Below are 7,860 nucleotides of genomic sequence, written 5' to 3' on the forward strand. Positions count from 1 at the left end.
ACCCGCCGATGACGTCACGTGACATCGCTTCACTTCCGGGTTCCCCCTCCCATATAAGGAAGCGGGCCGACGGCGTTCGGTGTGGCGAGGTTAATGGCGATTGGTGCACCAGCTGATACTGTAAGGAGGGTTCGCGGTTTCAGTGTGGATTATTCGGGGGTTGTTTAGCGCGGAGAGACTCATTGTGGAATATTCCTCCCTTTATCGGATTATTCACCGGTGAGGACGCTAGTACACCCATCCACAAGCCGGACTTCCTATCACGTCACTACATCCGGTGAGATTGCGCCATATAAGGACATTTATACTCACCGAGGCCTTAAAGGACACTACACACCTACGCGCACACGCACACGCACACACCTCATTGCTTTGGTTTTTTGTGTGTATATATTTGTTTTTGTATATATTGGTAAATATAAATTTTGTATAATACACTTGGGTTGGTTTATATTGGTGTGTCTGTCTGTTTTCTGGTATAACAACTGTATTAGGGAGTGGTGCCCCATTTAATCGTGTACGGTTTAGGTGTGACTTACACGTGAACCGTTACATAGTGGTGGCCCGTACGGGGGGCCGCTCCATTTATTTAGCATTTTTTTGTAATATTTTGTTTATTATTACTATTATTGCTATTATTATTTGTATTGTTATTTTTTTACTATGGATTCAGAACAGACCACACCACTCACTGTTATAGATGCTGACGTGGTTAGTGGTAACAACACTCCTGTTAATGAACGAAACACTGCTAATGCCATTCCTGATGCAGATTTTACTGCAGGCCCATTTGTAACTAGACGTAATCCAACAGCTGAAATAACATCTATGCTTAGCTCTTTGTATATTTCTGATGGTGATGAGTCTGAGGATAATAATGAGGAAAGCTGTGTGATGAATGTTGAGTTGATACAAACAATGCAAACTGATATTGCGCAGCTTAAGGTGGATTTATTGGCCCTTAGCTCACAGGTACACTCGTTGAATCACGATTTCAAGCAGTCTGTTGAGAGTACCCTAAATCGGGAAACCAGTTTCAGGGAGGCAGTGGACGCTGGCTTAGCAGAGTTGCAGGAGGGTTTCCAGATGTCCCTGGAGAAGCTGGAAAGAGCGGTGACAGACTGTTTTCTAAGGAGGGATGCAAAATGGGAAAGTCAGATGAAGAAATTGCGACTGACAAGCACTCCCACCCTCGCCAGACTACAGGCCTACACTCCAGCTAGTTCTCCCGTTACACCCATCCACCTTCCCAAGACACCGGTTCCAGCTACCAGAGCTAAAGTGCCTCCACCCAAGCCTACCAATACCACCTATAGCATTGCGACTCCTACTGCCAGGCAACCCTCTAGTGAGCTTACCCCTCCGGCAGCAGCCAATATATCGTCCTTCTGTGCTCGTCCTCCCATTCGCCTGGAATTTCCCACATTTGGTGATGCCTGTGAAACGGCAGATGTACTAAACTTCATCGAGCATTGTGAAAACTACTTGGACATCAGACCACTCCCCAGTGTGGAACTAATTGGTACTCTGAGCACTGTATTGAGAGGGTCGGCTTTGAGCTGGTGGAAGGCTGAAAAGACAAAGGTCACGGACTGGCAGTCTTTCGAAGAGGCTTTTATGGCGGCGTTCCTACCAGATGACTACCTCACGGAGGTGGAAGACAAACTCTGTTCACTGGTACAGCAACCTCGACAACGCCTGAGAGACTTCGCCTATGACTACAGAGCCCTCTGCCTCAAGTGGAAGCCCGACATCACAGAGACCACATTATTGAGCCTTCTTTCTCTCCATGGTCGTCCCCAGTGGTCCTCGTGCCTAAACCTGATGGTTCCCACAGGTTCTGTGTGGACTATCGCCGGCTAAACAGCAAGACCATTCCTGATGCCTATCCAATGCTGCTCATCCACGACATCTTGGAATCCATGGAAGGCGCCTCCTGGTTCAGCACTTTGGATTTGCAATCGGGTTACTGGCAAGTGGAAATGGAGAAGGAGAGCAAAGAAAAAACTGCTTTTATCACCACCAAGGGGCTGTACCAATTCCGCTCCATGCCATTTGGGCTTAAGAACGCGGCTGCCACATTCCAGAGGCTCATGGAGAAGGTCCTGGCTGATCTGAGGGGGAAGATCTGCTTCGTATACATTGATGACATCATAGTATACTCGCCGTCCTTGAAACACCATTCTCAACATCTAAATGCCATATTACAAAGACTGAGTCAAGCTAACCTTACATTGAATATGAAGAAATGTCATTTCTTCAAATGACAGCTGAAATTTCTGGGCCATATCGTCTCTGAGAGGGGAGTGGAGGTCGACCCAGAAAAAAAATGCAGGCCGTTGCACACTATCCCTCCCCTGCTGACCTCAAGGCACTGCAACGTTTTCTGGGTTTGGCTGGCTGGTACCATAAATTCATCCCTCACTTTGCAGACATCACTGCTCCATTGAATCGACTAAAAAAGAAAGGAGTGAAGTGGGAATGGACCCCTGAATGCCAGAAAGCTATGGATGACTTGAAACAGGCCTTACAAAACCCACCCGTTCTGGTGCAGCCTGACCTCAACCTGCCATTCCAAGTCCATACAGATGCCAGCGACGTTGGCCTGGGAGCTATACTTAGCCAGAGTTCAGCGGAAGGAGAGAAGATGGTGGCCTATGCCTCGAGGACCCCAAGAAGAGCAGAGTTGAATTACTCCACCTCAGAAAAAGAATGTTTAGCCGTGGTCTTGGTGGTGGGAGGGGGAACCCGGAAGTGAAGCGATGTCACGTGACGTCATCGGCGGGTCTCATAAGAGCGGTAAACGGGGCAACACAAATGCAACAGAATATATTACCGGTGTACACAATCAGGTAATGCTTACTCTATACAACATTTCGGCATTAAGCCATTGTCACCTTATGTGGCTCTGCTACAAGCTACATGAGATGGCTAAAGAAGGATACATCACAAAAGTCAGCCAGCCGACTGAGTGGGTGAGTTCAATGGTAGCAGCTGTCCGTAACGGCAAGATAAGGATCTGCATTGACCCAAGCGACTTGAATAAGGTCATAAAGAGAGAACATTACCCAATGTGAACAATCGAAGAGGTAGTCTCTGCAATGCCTGGTGCTAAAGTGTTCTCGGTCTTGGATGCAAAATCTGGTTTCCTACAAATAGAACTAGATGAAGCATCATCATTTTTGACAACCTTTAACACGCCCATTGGTAGATTTAGGTGGCTTAGGTTACCTTTTGGCCTAAAATGCGCACCGGAGATCTTTCAGCGTATTATGGATGAGATGCTTGAGGGTGTCAGCGGAGCAATAAGTGTCATGGATGACATTCTCATCGCAGCACCCTCAGTAAAGGAACATGATGAGACCCTCCGCAAAGTCATTCAGAGAGCAACAAGCTATAATCTGAGCCTCAATTTCGGCAAATGCCATATCAGGCAGTCTTCGGTGCCCTACGTAGGCCACCTAATAACATCAGAAGGTCTGAAGGCAGACCCAGCGAAAATAGAGGCTGTCAAGTCCATGCCAACACCGACGGACAACGATGGTGTTCGTCGTTTCCTAGGTTTTCCTAGGTCGACGCTCCTCTAAGACAGCTCCTGAAAGCGGATGTTGAATTTGCATGGCAACCAGCACAACAGCAAGCGTTTGACAAACTCAAGGACTTGTGCACAAGGTCCCCCGTACTGCATTTTTTCGATCCATCCAAGCCTGTTGAGATATTCTGTGATGCCAGCAGCAATGGCCTCGGTGCTGTCTTACTTCAGGACAGCCATCCAGTGGCTTTCTCGTCCAGGTCTCTGACAGATACAGAAACGCGCTATGCGCAAATTGAGAAGGAAATGCTCTCCATAGTTCATGCATGTGTCAAGTTCCACAATTACATATTTGGAAACCACGTCACAGTGTACAACGACCATAAACCCCTGGAAGATATTTTTAGAAAACCACTGCTCTCTACCCCCATGCGAATACAAAGAATGCGCCTCCGCCTGCAGTGGTATGATCTGTCTGTAAAGTACAGACGAGGAAAGGATATGGAACTGCCTGACACACTGTCTAGAGCTCAGTTGCCTGAAAACAAGCCAGAGATGGATGGCTTTGACTGTGTCTCCATGCTCAACTTTGTTTCGGTGAGTGAGCAGAAATATTCAGAGCTCCAGGACTGCACAAAGAAGGAGCTCAGCGGTCTTCAGCACATAATCCGACAAGGTTGGCCAGACCACAGGCGTGATGTACCTACTGCAGTTCAGCTGTTTTGGGACTCACGAAGCCAACTTGTCGTTGCTGATGGTGTTGTCTGTAAAGGCCTTCGTATAGTTGTACCTCCTTCCATGCGAGAACATATGCTGAAGCTTATACATCAGTCTCACTTAGGTATAGTGAAGAGCAAGCAGAGAGCTCGCGAGGTCCTATACTGGCCAGGCATGAGTTCGGATATTGAGCAAATGGTGAAGAACTGCGGCAAGTGTGCAGACTTTCAGAATCGGTTACCTAGACAACCGCTCAAACCAACAGAAACGCCTGATCTTCCATTCGAAGAAGTAGCTTCTGACCTGTTTGAGTTTGAAGGAAACCATTATGTTCTGTTGGTGGATTACTACTCAAAATTCATCGAAGTGGAGAAGCTGAAGGGCTTACACTGTCGTGCTGTAATAGAAAAGCTCAAGGCTCAATTCAGCAGACATGGAATCCCAATTATCCTTCGAACAGACAATGGGCCACAATATTCAGCGGATGAGTTTAAGGATTTCTGCCGAAGTTATGGAATCATTCACAAAACATCATCCCCACATACGCCACACTCTAATGGTGAGGCAGAGCGCGCAGTCCAGACTGTTAAAAAACTTTGGTGTAAGGCACCAGACAAGCATCTTGCACTGCTTGACTACAGAACGACGCCACTGGAGTCAGTCGGCCTTTCACCAGCTCAGTTGCTGATGGCCAGGCGTCCCCGCAACAACCTGCCTGCTGCCCGTCTGCTGCTCACACCAACAGCGTACGACCCCCTTAAAGTTAAACGGCAACTAGACAAAAACAAAAGTGTTCAGAAGTTTTACTACGACCGAAAAAGGGCAAGCCGCCCTCGTGCTGCGCTGACCCCTGGAGATGAAGTAAGGATGCAACCACATCCTGGCAGTCACACATGGTCTCCTGGAGTAGTTGTGAGATCACACTGTGCCCCAAGATCTTATGTTGTTGACTGTGGAAGCAGAGAGTTCCGTCGCAACATTCAGCATCTTCGCAAGAGCACAGCAGCTGCTAACGAGTCTCGTCACAGGCTTAACGGTGATCAGTGGACAGAGACACCAGAGTCAGTGAGTGTCGAGGAGCCAAAGTCTGTGGATCATCCTAATCCATCCCAAGCATCACCTGCAGAACTAAGGGCTGCTAAGCAGACATTGTCAACTGGGCAATATACTACTAGACGAGGCAGAGTGGTGAAGCCTCCAGACAGGCTCTGCTTGTAGTTAGGGAAAGGCGTGGTAAAGACGCTTGTGGAAGTGATGTGCTAGCAACCTCTCCTTCCTAGTTACACCTGTTTGTGTTCAACAGTTCATTGTTTGATAGATTGTGTTTTGACGAGGATGTCTGCATGTTGTGTTAAAATCCCTTTTATATGTGAACATGCAAGTTTCAGATTTAAAGAGTAAACGCAGCAATGTCTAATTCTTGCGATGTCTGTGTATGTACACAAGTGATTATTTTAGCATGGTTTTGTTTCATGCTTAGGAGGGGAGATGTAATGTATTGTCATTTTGGCAGTGTTTCTTTAAGTGCTACTTAGGCCTCCGTAGTTGATGTTATGACTCCTCCTACTTTTGCATATGCGCGGCAGTACTGAATAAAGAACCAAACACGTCTTATTACTGAAACTGCGTGTCAGTAGCATTACTTTACATTCTGTAAAGCTGCTTTGAGACAATGTCTATTGTAAAAAGCACTATACAAATAAACTTGTATTGTATTGTATATTGTATATATTAATTGGAGAGGTAAATATTAATATAGGACACTTGTTTATCATTTGATTATAATATTATCATATATGGCATTTCAAAAATTATTTTATTATTAGGTCCATGTTGTTGGTCTTACCATCCAGGTAGTTACGGGCAACAAACTTCACCTCATCAATGAGGATGACGGGGAAGGACAGTTTCAGCACTACCATCCACTGCTCCACATTCAAGTGGGTCAGCTTGAAGACCTCATCACTGACAATGACCTTCTGTACTACAGCATAACTTTAGTGTAGGTAAGTGGAAAAGAAAGCAGGGTTGAAGATGCAGCCATGTTGGAGGAACAGATTTATGGGCAGGGGGTCCACATACATGATCATGAAGTGCAGGGACATGAAGAGGGTCATGGCGGCCAACAGCCAGAAGTTGCTCCACGGAGGCATGCGGATAAGTGACTGGTTCTCAGACAAGCTGGAGAAATGTAGATAAAGCATTTTAAATCAAATAATGCAACAAATAATGCGACTTTTGAGCCAGGTTTTAAAAAAAAGGTTCTTACCTATTAAGTGCATCGCACATCTCAATGGTGACCAGCACTGACGGGCCATGGTCATGGGGGAGCAGCCTCAAACACCTACATTCAATTCCAGCAAAGTCCTCGTTTTCATCATGGCACTGCATAAAGTGGTTTAAAACAAAGGAAAGGGATTTAAAAAAATGCAAGAACATTACTTTGTTGATAAAGCAGACACAAAACAGCAGTAAAGATAAAGATTCACCAGCTGATAGTAGGTCACTTTTGGAGCCTCATCATCATATAGGAACCACTGAGAAGACGCGGCAATCACTAAAATCCCGGGGTTTTGTTACCATGGCGTAAAGTGGGCGTGTTTCCGGAGGTCTTGGAAAAACGCCCTCTAACAAAAAAAAGAGCACACTACGAAGGACAAAACAGACATACAGGTAGATTTATTTTAGAAAACAAATAAACAACCAAAAACTACGGTTATGGTTAGGGTTACGGTTAGGGTTAGATTATGAAATAGGCCAAGCCTACCCGATGACGCAATATCTGTTACACTGTTCTGAAATCCCTGGAAATAAGTGCATCCTGAGCAGCAGCACCTAAGTTTTTTGTTTTTGCTGTAAATACAGTTTAAAGCTTGAAATGTGTAAATGCACCTAATAGCAAGCTGAATAATCTTACATTAGTATTATAATATTCAGTATATTAGTATTAGTATAGTCTGCCTGAAGCCTTCTGAAGCCATTGCCTCCCCAAAGCTTTTTAGGGCATATACTGTAGGTTTAGCCCCACCTCCTCAGCTCAGGGGTCATTTTCAACAGCAACCTGGCACTTCAAAATATTCAACATTTTGTGTGTGTATGTGTGTGTGTGCATGTGTCAGTGGTACACACCCAGTTGGAAAATAGTTTATCTCCTGTGAGGGGAGGTCTGAATCTTTGCCAAGTTCTGAAAGCTTTTACAGTCAGTTATTGGTCCGCTCCAGAGACAATTTCATAGCAGTTCAAAGTTTAACTTGAACCAGGGACAGTCTGGAAATACATGATTTTAACAGAAGTAAAGATTCTAAAGCTAGTAATTAAAAAGATTTTCAATCTTCACCATAGTTCCATGATACAATGGTTAAAAATCCCAAAATGCACTACATGAAAAAGAATAAAAGAAGAAATGATGCAAAATTTAAAAAAAAAAAAAAAAGTAACTAAGTAAATAGCAATAGCACATATAGAGGAACCATTAAGATTATGCACGATGAACTGCTGGATGAACTGCTAGTGCAGGATCTTGTCACAGCCATGCCATTTATTTAATTATGTTACTTTGAATACCAAGAGTTGTTTAACTGGTGTCTCTTTCTCTCACACATACACACAAA

At 45.0% G+C, this 7,860-nt stretch overlaps 1 long non-coding RNA gene across 1 annotated transcript; it reads right to left on the reverse strand.

Annotated features, from left to right (window-relative positions):
• Positions 1–5,904: 5,904 nt before the first annotated feature.
• LOC113650595 lies at positions 5,905–7,073 on the reverse strand. Its single transcript, XR_003442464.2, has 4 exons — positions 7,017–7,073; positions 6,739–6,896; positions 6,519–6,634; positions 5,905–6,430 (listed from the first exon to the last, which is right to left on the reverse strand). It is a non-coding gene; the product is annotated as an uncharacterized LOC113650595 (long non-coding RNA).
• Positions 7,074–7,860: the final 787 nt, after the last annotated feature.

This window comes from Tachysurus fulvidraco, chromosome 8, assembly GCF_022655615.1.
Source record: "Tachysurus fulvidraco isolate hzauxx_2018 chromosome 8, HZAU_PFXX_2.0, whole genome shotgun sequence".
NCBI lineage: Eukaryota > Metazoa > Chordata > Actinopteri > Siluriformes > Bagridae > Tachysurus > Tachysurus fulvidraco.